Source organism: Physeter macrocephalus, chromosome 11 (assembly GCF_002837175.3).
Source record: "Physeter macrocephalus isolate SW-GA chromosome 11, ASM283717v5, whole genome shotgun sequence".
In the NCBI taxonomy this organism is placed as follows: Eukaryota; Metazoa; Chordata; class Mammalia; order Artiodactyla; family Physeteridae; genus Physeter; species Physeter macrocephalus.
Window position 1 is genome coordinate 152332219 of NC_041224.1, and position 19121 is coordinate 152351339.

A 19121-nucleotide genomic window follows, 5' to 3' on the forward strand; every position below is an offset into this window, starting at 1 on the left:
GAGCCATGGCCGCTGAGCCTGCGCGTCCGGAGCCTGTGCTCCGCAATGGGGGAGGCCACAGCAGAGGGAGGCCCGCGTACCGCAAAAAAAAAAAAAAAAAAAAAATTATGAAGTGACCCTCTTTATCTCTAGTAAGCATGTGTGTCTTAAAGTCCATTGATGTGATATTATTATAGTTTGTCTTAAGTTGGGTTCCTAAGAGCAGAGCAGAGACAGGGATTCTGATGCAAACTTTACCATTTTACCCATTTGTCACTGTACAGTTCAATGGCATTAACATCCATATCGTGTGTAACCACCATTGCTACAGATTTTTTTTGTAGATGCCCTCTGTAAGACTGAGGAACTTTCCATTTTTCCGGGTTTGCTGAGAGTTTTTATCATAAATGTGTTGAATTTTGTCAAATGTTATTTTTTCTGCATCTGTGAGATAATTGTGTTTTTCTTTTATTCTATTAATTTAATAAACCATACTGATTTGTTTTAGAATGTTCCATCAAACTATTTTGGTTAAAACCCACTTGTTCATGGAAGATTACCATTTTATTATATTGATATTCATGAGTTGTATTGCTCTGTAATTTCTCTTTCTTTTAATATCTTTGTCAGTTTTGCTATAGCTATGTTGTTCTCATAAAACAATTTGGGAAACATTTATTCTATTATTTGAGAGATTTTGTAATTAAAAACCTTTCCATAAAGAAAATGTTAGGCTTAGATGGATTTACTGATGAACTGTATCAAACATTTAAGGAAAAAATAATTCTGATCTTACAAAGAACCAACTTCTGACTTTAAAATTTTTCATTGCTGTTTTTCTATTTTCCATTTTTAAATTACTGCTCTTTATCATTTCCCTCCTGTTACTTGTTTTGGGTTTAGTTTGCTGTTCTTCATTTAGCTCTTAATCTTAGATCATTATATTAAACGTTTCTTTTCTTTTAAAAATCTACATTTATAATTATACATTTTTCTCTAAGCAGTGCTTTAGCTGCATCTTACAAATTTTGTTATATTTTCAGTACTATTCAACTCAAAATATTTTCTTGTTTCTTTTAAGATTTCTTCTTTGACTCATGGGTCATTAAGAAGTATGTTGTATAATTTTTTAAATTGTGGAGCTTTTTATAATACCTTATTGATTTCTAATTGAACTCCACTGTGTTCAGAACACATACTCTGTATGATTACAATATTTTGAATATTTTTGATTATTTCATGGCCCAGGACGTGGTCGATTTTGGAGGATGTTCCATGTGCACTTCAGAGCATGTTCTGCCATTTTTGGTCATTGTGTTCTATAAATGGTAATTAGGTTGCATTGGTTGGTAATGTTCATATTTTCTGTATTCTTACTGATTTTTAAAAATTTACTTGGCCTATCTGTCATTGAAAGAGAAGTGCTAACACTTCCAACTATGATTGCAAATTTGTCTATTTCTCCTTTTAGTTTTGTCAAATTTGCATCCTGCATTTTGAAACTCTATTATGAGGTACATAATAATTTAGGATTATTATGTCTTCCTGGTGAACTAATCCTTTTATCTTTACAAAATGTCCCTGGTCATAGTCCTTGTGATTTTTCTCCCCTTCACTTGGTGCCAAGGTTCAAGACACTTGATTTTCCTTATGGTCTCCTGATTGGGGCAGGATGGCTCAATCTTATACTAATAATGTAGTTATTTGGGGTTCTAGCTCTAAAAATGGTAGGTGTCACTTTTTTTTTGAGATGAAGAAAGCTAAAAGAGGAATAGCATCCAGGGGGAGGGGGGATGAACCAGAACTCAGATGTATACATGTTATGCTGGAGATTCCCAAGAGCTGTGCAAATACAAGTGGAGACAATTTTTTGAACATTTTCTATATGACAAGCACAATCCCAATTACTTTATATGTACTAACAGATTTAATATTTGTAGCAGCCCTATGAGGAGGATAACATTGTTATTCTCTTTTATAGATGGGAAACTGAGGCTCAGAGAAGTTAAATTACTTGCAGAGCTAACAGAGGAGAGAGGCAGAACATGAACCCAGGCAGTGATGCTTAGGAGCCCACCTCTGAACCACTATGTCCACATGTGATGTAGTGATCTCAAGTCAATTGTTACATTCTGAACTGGATATGCAAATCTGATCATGACATTTGACAGCTCAAATCTTTTCAATGGCTTGTCATGGTTCTTAGGTTAAAGACCAAAATTCTTTACCTGTTCCTGTAAGATTTAGATCCTGCTTATCGCCTGAGCCTCATTTTGAGTTACTTTGCCCCTCGGTCCACCTCATTCATACTGCTCATCTCTAAGATTTTCAAATATAATATGGTTTCTCCTTCTCTAAGAACATGACACATACTCACCCTAGGTCTGAAACACTCTTCCTCTCTATTTTTACCTCATCATGTTTTAAATCTCGAACATTTCCTCCTCCAGGAAGTCTTCTCTGATACTCCTTGGTGAGATTCTCCTGCCTTACATGCTCACAGTATTCTCTAACACTCATCATGCTTGGAACTAGAAATTATCATGCTTGTTGGCGATATGTCTTTTCTTATGGACTTTCAATTCAGTAAGGCCAGGAATGGTGACTGTCTTATTCACAGTTGGGTCCTTATTGCTCCACAACCGGCTTGACACATAACAGTCCTGCAGTAAATGTTTAACTATTTCAGTCCCAGAAGGAAAACTGGCGTCTTAGAGACGTAGTTCTCTCTCTAGGCACATGGTCTCTGAGAATTTGGAATATCTATGAACACTTCAGACACTGTATAGGGCTCACATCTAAGATTTAATTCGCTATCTGAAAATTAGGTTAGCATTCTCCTGAGAACAAGCCTCAGGAGATGAGATTTCTGGAATTTTTGCTTTATGAAGTTAGGAAAGCATTTCTTGTGGTGTTTTGACCTCACAGATTCCAGTAACATCTGGAACCTAAAATGCAAAGTCATGTATATTTATGAGAAAAAAAATGTGGCCAAAGCTATGAAATAATCCTTTTGGCAGATTCTAAATAAATTTGTTTTAACCAATGAGAAGAGGACATAGGGAATATTATTTATACAGAGATTGCTTTAAAGTATGAAACGGATGCCAGCAAATCCTCTGTACCCCAAAGTATTTGCCTCAAATTTCACTTGTAACATTTTGGATAAAAGCAATTGCCTCTTTTGAAATGCAAATATCATCAGGGGATGAAGGAGGCAGAGCTAAGGAGACAGCATGATGAGCTGCTGCTAATGTTCCTTTGTTCCATTTTCTTTTCACAATTTTGTGTGACTTAGTAAAGCATCTCCTTCCCAAACTGACAGATAAGTTGAGAATAGGCTACATGAGAAGGAAAAGAAAAAAAGACAAGAGGGAAGAGTTACTCCCAGATGGATCCTTCTTGGGAATGGGATGGAGGATCCCGAGTACCAGACAAGCAGGAAATGCCACTGAATGCCAGGGAAGGAGAAAGAGAGCCCTGTGTAGGCAGGAAGGAAAGCTTCATAGAAGTTGCGTCTTGTTCACAATGTTTCCCGGGACGAGTTTATCTACTTCATTCAGCTTTGTTTAATGAGCTGCACATACCTCTATCCTACTCTATTAATTTGAAATAAAAGATTTTTTTTTTAAAAGACAGCTTTGCTGAAGTATAATTGGTATATGATAAACTGCACATATGCACCTTAAATTTTATTAAAATTAAATTCGATATATGAATACACCTGTGAAATTATCACCACAGTCAAGATAATGAACATAACTCCCCCCCCAAAACTTTCTGCTTGCCTCTTTGTAAATCCTTCCTCTTGCCCCTTCCCATCCTTTCCTTCTAGGCAACTATTGATTGGCTTTCTTTTTTGGGGGGAGGTGTTTATCTTTTAAAAAAAATTTTTATTGACGTATAGTTGATTTACAATGTTGTGTTAGCTGATTTGCTTTCTATCACTCTACATTAGTTTGCATTTTCTTGAATTTTTCTATACAGAGAATTATACTGTATGTATTCCTTTCATTTGGCATAATTATTTTGAGTTTCATCCATGTTGCATGTATTAATAGTTCATTACTTTTTTATTTCATTGTATGGATATGCCACATTTTGTTTATTCATTGATCTGTTGATGTATATTTGGATTGTTTCCCATTTTTGGCTATTACAAATAAAGCTGCTATGAACATTCATGGATAATTCTGTATAAGTCTCTGTGTGGACATATGATTTTAGTTCTTTTGGGTTAAGTATCAAGGGCTAGAACGACTGAGTCATACTGTAGGAGTATTTTAACTTTTTAAGAAACTGCCAAACAGTTTTCCAAAGTGATTGTATCATTTTACATTCCCACCAGCAGTATATGAGAATTCCAGTTTCTCTGCATCCTTGCCAACATTTGGTACGGTCATAACTGTTTAATTTCAGCCGTTCTAATCATGTGTAGTAGGGTTTCCTTGAGGTTTTAATTTGTATTTGCCTAATGACTGATGATGTTGAACGTCTTTTCATGTGCTTATTTGCCATCTGTATATCTTCTTTGGTGATGTGTCTATTCAAATCCTTTTCCCATAAAAAAATTGGGTTGTTTTCTTATTTTTGAGTTTTGAGAGTTCTTTATATATCCTGGATATATAAGGCTTTTATCAACTATACGCTTTACAGATATTTTTTTCTCAGTCTTTCAGTAGTCTTTTTGTTCTCTTAACAATGTCTTCCAAAGAAAAGAAGTTTTTAACTTAGATAAAGTACAATTTACCAATTTTGGTTTTTATGGACCGTATGCTTTTGGTATCCTGCCCATGAAAGCTTTGTCTAAATCAAAGTCACAAAGATTTTCTCCTATGTTTTCTTCTAGAAATTTTTACAGTTTTGGTTTTTGTATTTGGGTCTGTAATCCATTTTGAGTTAATTTTTGTAGATGGTGGAGGATTGGACAGGAGTTCTATATTTTGGTTTATGGATATCCAATTGTTCCAGTATCATTTGTGGAAAAGACTATCCATTCTCCACTGAATTGTCTTTGCAACTTTTTCAAAACACAATTTTCCATATATGTGTGGGCCTATTTCTGAACTCTATTCTCTGCCTTTCATTTATTTTTCTAATGTTTATACTAATAGCTTATTGTCTTGATTATTGTAGCTTTATAATAAGTCTTGAAATCAGGTAGTATTAGCCTTCCAAACTTGTCGTTTTCAAAGTTATTTTTGGCTAGTCTAGGACATTTGCCTTACCCTATCAAGTTTAAAATCAGCTTGTGAATTTCAACAACAAAAAAACCCTGCTGGGATTTGAATAGGAATTGCGTTGAATCTAAAGAACAATTTGGGGAGGACTGAAATCTTAACAACTTTTAGTCTTTCAACCCATGAACAAGGCATATATCTCTATTCATTTGACTTAAAGTTTCCACAGCTAATTTTATAGATTTTAATGTATATGTTTTTTAACATCTTTCAGATTTACTCCTAGGTATTTCATGTTTGATACTATTATAAATAATTTTTTAAAATTCTAATTTTTGAATGTTCATTGCTAGTAAATAGAAATATTACTGATTTCTAATGTGGATCTTATATACTACAACCTTGCTAAATTCATTTATTAATTCTAGTAGCTTTTAAAAATAGATTTCAACAGATTTTCTAAACAATTGTACCCAATGTTGTCTATAAAGACAATTTTACTTCTCTCTTTCCAATCTGGATGACTTTTATTTCCTATTCCTCCCTTGTTGTACTGACTAGAACCCCCAGTACAATGTTGAATAGACTGGGTGAGAGCAGACATCTTTGTTTGTTCTAGATCTTAGGGGAAAGACATTCAGTCTTTCACCATTAAGTATGATGTTAACATTAAGTTTTTCTTGATTACTAGTATCTGGCTGAGAAAGTTCCCTTCTATTTCCAGTTTGCTGAGGGTTTTTTTAAAAAATAGAAATGAATGTTGGACTTTGTCAATGCTTTCTCTGCATCTATTAAAATGACCATATGTTTTTTCTTTAACAACTTTTTAAAAAGTTTAATAGGCTGAATTACATCAATTAATTTTCCAATGTTAAGCTAGTCTTACATACATGGAATGAATTCTATTTGGTCATGCTGTATTGCACTTTTTATATACTGTTGGATTCAGTTTGATAAAATTTTGTTTAGAATGTTTGCATGTATGTTCATGAGAGATTTTGATCTGTAGATTTTTTTTTTTTGGTTGTATGTGAGCCTCTCACTGACTGTTGTGGCCTCTCCCGTTGCGGAGCACAGTCTCCAGAGGCGCAGGCTTAGCGGCCACGGCTCACGGGCCCAGCCGCTCCGCGGCATGTGGGATCTTCCCGAACCGGGGCACAAACCCGTGTCCCCTGCATCGGCAGGCGGATTTGCAACCACTGCGCCACCAGGGAAGCCCTGATCTGTAGATTTTTTTAAAAATGGTAATCTCTCTGGGTTTTGGTATCAGGGTAATGCTGACCTTGTAGAATGAGTTGGGATGTATTCCTTCCTCTTCACTTTTATGGAAGAGTTTGTGTAGTATTGATATTACTTCTTCATTAAATATCAAATAGAACTTCCTTAAATATTCCTTAAATATTCAGTAGAACTTAAATATTCGGTGAAGCCATCTGAGCCTGGAGTTTTCTTTTTGGGAAGGTATTTAACTACAAAGTCAAGTTTTTCTTTTCTTTTCTTTTCTTTTTTTAATAGGTATAGAGCTATTCAGTTTGTCTATTTCTTTTTGAGTGGGTTTGGTGTTGGTCCATTTTATCTAAATTATGAAGTTTATTATCATAGAGTTGTGAATTGTATTTCCTTACTATTTGTTTACTATCTGTAGAATGTATAGTGAAATAGCCATTCTCATTCTTGATATTGGTAATTTGTGTTTTCTTTTCCTGATCAGTCTGGCTAGGGGTTTATCAGTTTTATTGATCATATCATAGGATTAGCTTTTAGCTTTACAGATTTTCTCTATTGTGCTTCTATTACCTATTTCACTGATTTTTATTTCAATCTTTATTGTTTCATTTCTTCTATTTTTTATTTCCTAGTTTAAACTGAAAACAGGCCACTGGTAAGATACCTTTATTCTTTTCTACTTTAGGCATTTAAAGCTATAAATTTCCCCCTAAGTAATGCTTTTGTAGCATTCCCCAAATTTGGATATGCTGTACTTTCATTTTTGTTCAGTTCAAAATACTTTCTAACTTCCCTTTTGATTTATTCTCTGACTCATGGATTATTTAGAAGTATTCATGTTATTTAATGTTCAAATAATTGGAGATTTTTCAGAGATATTGGTAATTTAATTTTACTGGGGTCAGAGAGCACTCTTTATATGACTTGAATCCTTTTAAATTTACTGAGACGTATCTTATGGCCCAGAATTTGGTCTAGTGTGGTAAATTTTCCTCGTGCACTTGAAAAGGGTGTGAATCCTGCTGTTGTTGGGTGGAGTGTCAATCAGGTCAAATTGGTTGACTATGTTGTTCAAGTCTTCTATTTTTACTGTTGTTCAAGTCTTTTCTATTTTTACTGATTTTTATCTCTATTTGTTCTACTAGGTATTGAGAAAGGGGCTTTAAGATCTCTGACTATAGTTACGGATTTGTCTATTTCTCCTTGAAGTTCTACTAATTTGATGCATAAACCCTTATTATGGTTATGCCCTATTGATGAATTGATCTCTTCATCATTATGAAATGACCTTCTTTACCACTGGTAATATGCTTTTCTCTGAATGTTACTGATATTAATCTAGTCACTTCAGCTTTCTTTTGATTAGTACAATACGATATACATTTTCAATCGTTTTACTTTTAACTTATTTATGTCTTTATAGTGAATAAATGTTTTTTATAGGGAGCATATAGTTGCATCTTACTTTTCCCAATCAATCTGACAATTTCTACCTTTTGACTTTAATTATCAGTTTATTGGATACTTTAGGCTTCCTCACAGCTCATTTTTAAAATTCATTTTTCTCTATTTCATTTGGTAGGTTCTACTGTTGTGTTTAAGTTCACTAATCTTTTCTTCTGAAATGTCTAATATGCCATTAATTCTAACCAGTTTTTTTTCACCTTAGACATTATAGGTTTTTTTGTATAAAAGTTTAATTTGGGTCATTTTATTTCTTCCATGTGTCTACCTAACTCTTTGAACATATGGGATGTTTTAATATCCTTATTTTTTGAAAATTGAAATCTCTCTGGGTTTTGGTATCAGAGTAATGCTGACCTTGTAGAATGAGTTGGGATTAAGAATAGGACTAATTTTTTTACATTAAAGTTTCTTCAATGATTATAATCAATACAACTTGAGTTTCTTTAATGTGTACTCGTTTTTTAAATAAGTTTCAAAAAGTCTTAACAAATATATCAATTAATATACAAATTATGAAAAATAAAATAAAATTAAAAATATACAAATTAGGGTCACAAGCAAAGGCTTTTTCCCCCCTAGTTCTCACCACTGCTTCCAGGCTGGCTCAGCTTTCCTGGCAGGCTATTATCCATCTTGTACATGTTCTTCTCCCCCCACCCTCCATTCTCTGTGATTCTCTCTCTTTCTCTCTCATTCTTTCTGTCTCTCTTTCGATTTCTCTTTCTTACTACTTTGGGACACAAGACATGTACACTCTATTCCTAGAATTATTACTATGCCCATGAAACACTGGCTAAGTGACTTCAACCCACTGACTTTAAACATAAATGTTAAATTAGTTGCCACGTCTCTATATGATGGAAATCCTCGTGCTAGGTAATACAGCTGTAGATAAAATCTGTTAAGCTTGAGAACCTTTATCTGTTTAATCCTTCCCTGTAGGCTGTCTCTCATTAAATGCCTGCAGGGGCTTAGGGCTAGGGAATGTGCTATACAGGGGGAGGTTTGGGGGTGGGTTGGGGGGAGGAAAGAGCTACCAAGGAAAAGGAGCCCCCAGGTAGTTTTTGATCTTACAGTGCTAGTCTCTTAAATGCAGATTTTGCTTTGGGCTCTTAGAAGAGTTGCTAGGGCCCATTATAATTGGATAGTATTTATTACAAAGAAGGCACTTTTATGTGTTTGTGTATATATTCAACTGACCTAGTATATTTGGATGTAAACACTAAGAATGTTTTGAATTTTTAGCCAGTCCCTTTGGTAGCCACTTTTACAGAGACAATGACCCAGGCTGCCCCAAATGGGCCCAGGATAAATAGCTTTGCCTGGCTTTCCATAGCCACCTTTTTCAATCATTTCTTTAAAGTGTAGTAGTCAGATTACATGAGTTTGTTAGTACTTTAAACCTGGCAGGACAGGGACCTCTAACCCTCTGTTTCTTCATCTGAAATGTGAGAACACTCTACCCCCTACATAGGGTTATTGAGGAAATTAATCAAGATGGTGCACGTAAAGCATTTAGTACAGTTCCTGGCATGTGGTAAGCTCTCAATTACTGTCAGCTACTATCGTTATTCATCATCTAATAACTACTTGTTGAGTACCCACTATATACAAAGCCCTGGACTAGGTTCTGTGATGTTCTAGTGAAAAAGTCATCATCCCTGCACTGCAGTGTAGAGCAAGGTCAGCAAAGTTTTTCCATGAAGGGCCAGAAGGTAAATATTTTAGGCTTTATGGGACATACTGCCTCTCTCACAACTACTCAATTTTGTGTTATAGCTTAAAAGCAGCCACATATGAGACATAGATGAAAGGATATGGCTGTGTTCCTACAGCTCCAGTAGTTTGCCAACCCCTGGTCTAGAGGGAAGACAGATATTCAAAGGGGCCATTACGATACAGTGTGATAAGTGATCTGATAGAGTAAGTGGGGAATAATCTAGTCCCTCGCTACTCCAAGTATGGTCCTCAGACCAGCAGCATTGATATAACCAAGGAGCTTGTTAGCAATGCAGAATCTCACACCCCCGCCCCAGAACTGTTAAATCAGAGTCTGCATTTAATAGGAGAAGCTCTGGTAGGGGGCCACTTCACAGAAGGAAAAACATCTGATCTGAAAGCTGGACAAGTAGGAGATTTCCAGGTGGTGTGTGGGGGCTGGGGACATCTTTCAGGCAGAAAGCACAGTAAGTGCAAAGGCCCGGAGGTGAGGGAGAGGTGTTTGAGGAACCAAAGAAGTTGAAGACCTTGTCAGCGTTGTTCAGATGTTAACACTACTCTAGGTTAGAAGAGATTTAAGCAACATAACAGTCAAAAGCAGTGACTCGATTCTGTTTAGATCCTGTTTTAAAGAAACCAACTCTTAAAAGAGATTTTTGAGACAATTAGAAAATTTGAACATAGAGTGGGTGTTAATACCACTGGTTGTGAAAATGGTTTTGTGCTTATATAAGAAAATGCCTACTTATTAGAGATACACATGGAAAGATTTAGGGGCAAAATGACCTGACCATGGGAACTGGCTTGAAAAAATATTCACCAAAAAAGCAGACAGATAAAAAGGAATAGATGAAGCAAGTGGCACAGAAAGTGAATAATGGTTGAATCAGGGGATGAGCACATGGGTTCATTACATTATTCTCTCCTCTTTTGTGTACTTTTGACAACTTTCATAATAAAAAGTTTAAAAAGAATTTAGGACTTCATCAAATCTCTTATCTTTGCTTTTATGTGCAGTTCATGATTAAACCATCCCAAGAGCTATGCACAAAGCAATACCTTCCCTTCTTTGAAGACAATTCAGAGGCCCTTGACAGAAGGTCACTTTGAGCCCTGGTGGAGCTACATGCATTTTCTTTTATTGGAAAGAACAGAAAAACAATAGCTTTATGGAGGTTTTGACTCCATTTCTTTAAGCAGATGCACCTGAGCCTAGGCACAGGGGCCTCGGCCCAGAGGTAGCACAGACCCTCACCCAGAGGCCCCTGTGGTGCAGGCACAGCCAGGCCTGCAGCCTGGTGGGCAGTATTCTGCAATGGACACATGAAGAATGTGCACTCCCGTGATCCTGGGTTTGGAATCATACGTATACAACAGTGGCTTTCGATGGTGAAGATTACAGATTTTTCAGTGAGTGACACTTACTGTAACTCTGAGAAGATCAGTAATAAGGAAATGAGAACAGCAAAAGGAGATGGCTTTGGAGCCACCATTTGTCAGCTCTGTAGCCTTGAGAAAGCTATTAAGTTTCTCAAGGTCTCATTTCATCATCTGTAAAATTATTTCACCTACTCAATTGGATTGCTGTGAAGATTTCATGAGATAATTTGTATAAAGGCTTGGTCTCATTTAGAGCTGTAAGAAGTAATCAATAAATGCATTTTTTCTGAGTTGGACTTCTTTGTATTCTCCCTTATTTCTTATGTGGTTTGTAAAGCTTATTTTTGGACCTCAAATTTTACTGTTCCCCTGGTACCCTGTCTTCATCTCTAATGCAAAAAGTGGCCCCGTAGCATGTATCTCTTAACCTGGATCTTCTTCCTGCCTGGAATGTTGACACGATTCCTAGAGGTGGAGCAGCCATCTTGCCATCCTGAGGATTAGCCTACAACCTAAGGGTGTCAGGCCAGAAGGATAGAAACCTTAGTCCTCAGTGGCAATGTGGGACTGTACCAAGGCTGGACTACCCACAGAATTTCACCTTTAAAGAACATACATCCGGGCTTCCCTGGTGGCACAGTGGTTAAGAATCCGCCTGCCAATTCAGGGGACACAGGTTCCAGCCCTGGTCCGGGAAGATCCCACATGAGGCGGAGCAACTAAGCCCATGCGCCACAACTACAGAAGCCTGTGCGCCTAGAGCCCGTGCTCCGCAACAGGAGCCACAGCAGTGAGAAGCCCGCGCACCGCAACTAGAGAAAGCCTGTGCACAGCAACGAAGACACAGTGCAGCCAAAAATAAATTTATTTAAAAAAATAAAGAACATACATCCTAGAATTTTAAACTCCAACTGTCTCTAACATAAGAAAGAAAGAAAACAGGTATAAGTAAGGAAGTGTGGCAGAATACTGATAAATGATGAATCTGGAGAATGGATACACGGATTCACTATATTTTTCTCTCTACTTCTCTGTGTGTGTGTATATGTGTGCACATGTGTGTGAAAATTTTCATAATAAAAAGCTTTTTAAAATTTTAACTTCAAGAAATTTCCCATCTTGATTATTTTGTGAAGGTCCAGCTCATAATTAAGCTCTTCCAAGAGCAGAGCGCAATGGTTTTCTGTTAGCAGTTTTCACTGGCCTCATCCATATACTCCAGACCTGCCTCCATATTCCTGCCATGCTGCTGCCCTCTGCTGGCCCCTGCCATGGTGTGTGCCTGAGGTTAAGCGTTCCACCATGTCAAAGGGTCCTGGTTGTAAGCTCTCTCTGCTGAACGTTTTCAGGGAGAGATCTGTCTCTTGATTTCAGATGATGTTTGATAAGTGAGTGTCCCTTCTATTCTAAAATTCTTAATGCCTGCTTTTTGCAAGGCACCATGAATGCTCAAAAATGGCATATGGGGAGATACAAGAGACATAAAACCCTGCCTTTGAGGTTCATGTTATGGGGACGAGGATTCATAAGCTTCCCCCTGGAGCTGATGCCCTCCATTTCATTCTCACTTCTGATTTCTTCAGTTTTCTACTCATGGAGATGTTCTGGGATATATTTCTGAAATCCCATCCTTTCTGCTTTTATTTAATCTTAGGCTTCATGGATGTGATAGTGGTGAAATATTTGAGAACAGAATGACTATTTAAGATGGGCCAGGAAGAGATAAAGGGCTGGGTGCAGGTTGCTTTACAAGGAGGCTGTTGAATCATTTCTGTGATCCCAGAACAGAATAGATCCCAGAATAGAATAGAAATTGTACCACTAGGTTGACTGGCAAGAGACTGAGGAACTTTCACTATCTTTTCAAGTTGAGGAAAAACTGACAGGTTCATACGCCCTCCTTAATATAATTAAGGCTGTGGAAATTGCCTTTTAGGACAGAGTTTTTTTTGTATGCACTTCCTCAAATTCCCCATGGCTTCTGGGTAACTAAAGACAGGGCTTTACAAGCAGGTTGTATTTTCTATGTCCATTCATTCAGGAGCAGATAAAATAAAATTGTTTTGTTACTCGTGGCAAATGGAAGTTGTCTAGTTCCTGTTTACTCATGGACATGAGGGGTACATATTAAAGACAGAGGGGAACTTTTAGGGATTATCTAATTTACTCTTCTCATTTTACAGACATGAAAACAGAGGGCCTTGTGAGATGGGGCAATTTGCCAGATGTCCCATTGCTAGCTCAGTGGTAGGCAGGCACTGGAGCTTAGATATCTTTTTAAGTGCACTTGGAACATTTACCAGGATAGATCATGTCCTGGATCATAAAAGAAACCCTAACCAAAATAATTCAAGTCATACAATTATGTACTCTAATCATAATGGAATTAAAACAGAAATCAATAACAAGAACAGTAAAATTCCCAAACGTTTGAAAAAAAATCAAACACACTGCTAAATAATACATGTGTCAAAAAATAAGTCTCAAAGAAAAGTAGAAAATATTTTGAACTGTATGAAAATGAAAATAGAACATATTAAGATTTGTGGAATGCCACTAAGGCAGTGCTTAGAGGGAAATTTATGGCATTAAATGCTTATATTAGAAAATAAGTGTTTCAGATTAATAATCTCAACTCCCATCTTAAGGAACTAGAAAAAGAAGAGCAAAATAAACCCCAAGCAAGCATAAAGAAAGATAAAAGTAGAAGTTAACTGAACTGAAAACAGGAAAAAAAAATCAATAAACAGCTGGTTTTGATAAATATTGATAAACTTGTGGACAAAGACTGTCACCTGCCATATCAGTAAACAAAGGATGTTGAGGCCATCAAGCCATCAGCCACTGCAGCCACCCCCAGTGGTGCACCCTGAGGGGACTCAGGATGGAAGAAAACAGGATACTGGCCCTAGACAGTTAAGGTGCATATCAAAGGAATAATTACAATAAATCCAGACTCTTGCATCTTCCCATACATAGAAAGGTATTAAGTTCATTAACTTGAGATGTCTGGTTTTCTTTAATTAGCAGTAATCTTTTGATGTTCTGACTACCTGGTTTTTTTTTTTTGCAAAAACTTCTATATACCTGGCTCCTCCCTTACCTCTTTGGAATAGTCCCTCAGAGCTATCTGAGAGGCTGTCTCTCTGGTTTAAGTCCTCAGTAAGTCCATTGTATAAGACATAATTTTCAACTTTTAGGTTGTACATTTTTTTCAGTTGACAAACTTGTAGAAGACTGCCAAAGACGATGGAGAAGAAAGAGGAGAGTAACCACTCTCTTTTAGTTTTAGCACTGAAAGTCCTCCATCCCAGGAAATCCCCCATTCCTGAGCAATCTGGGATGGTTGGTCACCCTACAACAAATTACCCAGGGATGGAAAAGATTTCACTACAGACCTGCAGAGGATAAAAAGGAAATACTAAAAACAACTCTACATACAGAAAGTCAACCAATCCTGATGAAATGGACTGGTTCTTTGAAAACCACAAATTATAAAAACTCACCCAAGATGAAATAGACAACCTGAATAACTTGATAAGTACTAAAGAAACTGAATTTATAGTTAACAACCTCCTGTAAAAGAACTCTCCAGGCCCAAATGGTTTCACTGGCAAATTCTACTAATCATTTAAAGAAGAAATAGCACAAATTCCTTATAATCTCTTCCAAAAAAATAGAATAGGAAGGAATATTTCCCATCTTGTTATTTGATTACTTAATTACTCTGATACCAGAACCAGAAAAGAGATTAGAAGAAAACCACAGCCCAATATCTCTCATGAACATAGGTGCAAAAATTTTCAATGAGGTATTACCAAATTAAATCCTTCCTTCCTTCCTTTCTACTTTCCTTCCTTTCTACTTTCCTTCCTGTCTACTTTCCTTCCTGTCTACCTACCTACCTGTCTATCCATCCATCCACTCACCCATCCATCCATCTACCTACCTATCTGTCTCACCATGACCAAGTGCATCTTATCCTGGTAATGCAAGAAGACTGGCTCAATTTTCAAATAACAATCAATGTTATCCACTATATTAACAATCTAAAGAAGAAAAGCCACATGATCTTACCAAGTGGTACAGAAAAAGCTTTTCACAATTCAGCATTTAATCATGATACAAATTTTTGGTGAACTAGAAATAGAAGGTAACATTCTCAACCCAATAAAAAGCATCTACAAAAAATGTACAGCTAACATAATACTTAATGATGAAAAAATGAATGTTTTTCTTCTAAGATCAGAAACAAGACTGGTATGTCTACTCTCCTCACTCCTAGTCAACATGGTATTGAAGTCTACCTAGTGCAATAAGGCAAGAAAAAAAGGCATACATATTAGAAAGAAAGAAATAATCATATTACCTGTGAATAGGGATGATTTTAAGAAAATCACAAAGAATCTACAAAAAACAAAAACAAAACCCTCCTAGAACAATAAATGAGTTCACTGACAGAGCCGAATTCAAGGTCAATTCACAGTATCAGCTGTATTTGTTATATACTAGCAATGAACAATTAGAACCCCAAATTTAATACAAATACAATAGACCTCCCAAAAACAGAGAGGAAGAAATACTGACATATAAATCTAACAAAACATGTATAGGTTCTATATGCTAAAAACTACAAAACTCATGAAAGAAAGCAAAGAATACCTTGAAAAATGCAGATGTAAACCTTGTGAGTTGGAAGTCTCAAAACAGTAAACATGTTAGTTCACCACAAATTAACCTACAAATTTAATACAATTCCAATACAAATTCCAGAAGAACTTTTTGTTGATGTGGACAGCTTATTCTAAAACTCATATGGAATGGCAAAGAAACTAGAATAGCCAAAAAAATTTTGCAAAAAAATAAAGTTTTACCCTAAAGACTCCACACAAAAACTACTAGAATTGATAAACAAATTCAGTAAGATAGCAGGATACAAGATTAACATAAAGAAATCTACTGCATTTATTTACACTAAGAATGAAATTCAGAGAGGGAAAGTTAATTTAAAAATCCCTTTTAAAAATTGCATCAAAAAAATAAAATACTTAGGAATAAGCCTGACCAAGTGGTTAAAGACTTATATGATGAGAACTATAAAACATTGATAAAGGAAACTGAAGATGATTCAAAGAAATGGAAAGATATCCCATGCTCTTGGACTGGAAGAATTAATATTTTTAAAATGGCCACACTACCCAAAGCAACCTACAGATTTAACTCGATCCCTATCAAATCATCCATGGCATTTTTCACAGAACTAAAACAAATAATCCTAAAATTTATATGGAACCATAGAAGACCCAGAAGTGCCAAAGAAATCCTGAGGAAAAAGAATAAAGCTAGAGGCATACCCTCCCAGACTTCAGATAATACTACAAAGCTACAGTAATCAAAACAGTGTGGTATTAGCCCCAAACTATCACATGGATCAATGAAACAGAACAGAGAGCTCAGAAATAAATCTACACACATATGGTCAATTAATCTTCGACAAAGGAGTCAAGAATATGCAATGGAAAAATGACAGTCTCTTCAGCAAGTGGTGTTGGGAAAGCTGAACAGCTGCATGTAAATCAATGAAGTTAGAACACTCCCTCACACCATATACAAAAATAAACTCAAAAAGGCTTAAAGACGTAAGTTTAAAACATGACACCATAAAACTCCTAGAAGAGAACGTAAGCAAAACATTCTCTCACATAAATGATAGCAATGTTTTCTTAGGTCAGTCTCCCAAGGAAATAGAAATAAAAGCAAAAATAAACAAATGGGACCTAATCGAACTTATAAGCTTTTGCACAGCAAAGGAAACCATAAACAAAACAAAAAGACAGCCTACAGACCGGGAGAAAATATTTGCAAATGATTTGACCAACAGGGCTTAATATCCAAAATATACAAACAGCTCATACAACTCAATAACAAAAACAACAACAAAACAACCCAATCAACAAATGGACAGAAGATCTAAATAGCCATTTCTCCAAAGAAGACATCCAGATGTCCAACAGGCACATGAACAGATGCTCAACATTGCTAAATATAGCTATGCAAATCAAAACTACAATGAGGTATCACCTCACACTGGTCAGAATGGCCATCATCAAAAAGTCTACAAATAATAAATGCCGGAGAAGGTGTGGAGAAAAGGGAACTCTCCTACACTGTTGGTGGGAATGTAGATTGGTACAGCCACTATGGAAAACAGTATGGAGGTTCCTTAAAAAACTAAAAATAGAACTACCATACGACCCAACAATCCTACTCCTGGGAATATCGTCAGAAAAAACTCTAATTGGAAAAGATACATGCACCCCAATATGCATAGCAGCACTATTTACAATAGCCAAGACATGGAACCAACCTAAATGTCCATCAACAGGTGAATGAATACAGAATACGTGGTGTGTATATACACAATGGAATATAACTCAGCCATAAAAAAAGAATGAAATGACCATTTGCAACAACATGGATGGACCTAGAGATTATCATACTAGGTGAAGTAAGTCAGACAAAGATAAATATCATATGATATCACTTATATGTGGAATCTAAAAAATGATACAAATGAACTTATTTACAAAAGAGAAACAGACTCACAGACATAGAAAACAAACTTATGGTCACAAAAGGGAAAGGGAGATGGGAGGGATAGATTAGGAGTATGGGATTAACATATACACACTGCTACATATAAAATAGATAAACAACAAGGTCCTACTGTATAGCACAAGGAACTATATTTAATATCTTGTAATAAACTATGTTTAATATCTTGTAATAAATGACAAAACAATCTGAAAAAGAATATGTATATGTAAAACTGAATCACTTTGCTGTACACTTGAAACTAATACAACAGTGCAAATTAACTATACTTCAATAAAAAAATAACTGATATTAAAAAAAAAAGACTTCCTCTCTTCACCTACATCAGAGGGAAGGCAGCTCTTGAGAAATGAGGTCTCATGGAAGATATATATCACTTTGTTGTACACCAGAAACTAACACAACATTGTAAATCAAATATACTTCAATAAAAATAAATAAAATTGTATAGCTGGATTACTCAAACTTTAAGACTTACTATACAGCTACAGAAATCAAGACAGGAGGACCTTCAAGATGGAGAAGGAGTAAGACGTGGAGATCACCTTCCTTTCCACAAATACATCACAAATACATCTACATGTGGAAGAACTCCTACAGAACACCTACTGAACACTGGCAGAAGACTTTAGACTTCCCCAAAAGCAAGAAACTCCCCATGTACCTGGCCATGTGGCGGACAGGGTCTTGGTGCTCTGGCCAGGTGTCAGGCCTGAGCCTCTGACATAGGAGAGCTGAGTTCAGGACATTGGACCACCAGAGACCTCCCAGCCCCATGTAATATCAATCGGCAAGAGCTCTCCCAGAGATCTCTGTCTCAACGCTAAGACCCAGCTCCACTCAATGACAGCAAGCTACAGTGCTGGACACCCTATGCCAAACAACTAGCAAGACAGGAACACAACCTCACCCATTAGCAGAGAGGCTGCCTAAAATCATAATAAGGCCACAGACACCACGAAACATACCACCGGACGCGGTCCTGCCTAACAGAAAGACAAGATCCAGCCTCATCCACCAGAACACAGGCACCAGTCCCCTCCACCATGAAGCCTACACAACCCACTGAACCAACCTTACCCACTGGGGGCAGACATCAAAAACAATGGGAGGGATGAACCTGCAGCCTGCAAAAAGGACACCCCAAACACAGTAAGTTAAGCAAAATGAGAAGACAGAGAAACACACAGCAGAAGAAGGAGCAAGACAAAAACCCACCAGACCAAACAAATGAAGAGAAAATAGGCACTATACCTGAAAAGGAATTCAGAATAATGATAGTAAAGATGATTGAAAATGTGGGAAACAGAATGGAGAAAATACAAGAAATGCTTAACAAGAACCTAGAAGAATTAGAGCAAACAAACAATAATGAACAGCACAATAAATGAAATTAAAAATTCTCTAGAAGGAATCAGTAGCAGAATACCTGAGGCAGAAGAATGGATAAGTGACCTGGAAGATAAAATAGTGGAAATAACTACTGCAGAGCAGAATAAAGAAAAAAGAATGAAAAGAATTGAGGACAGTCCCAGAGACCTCTGGGACAACATT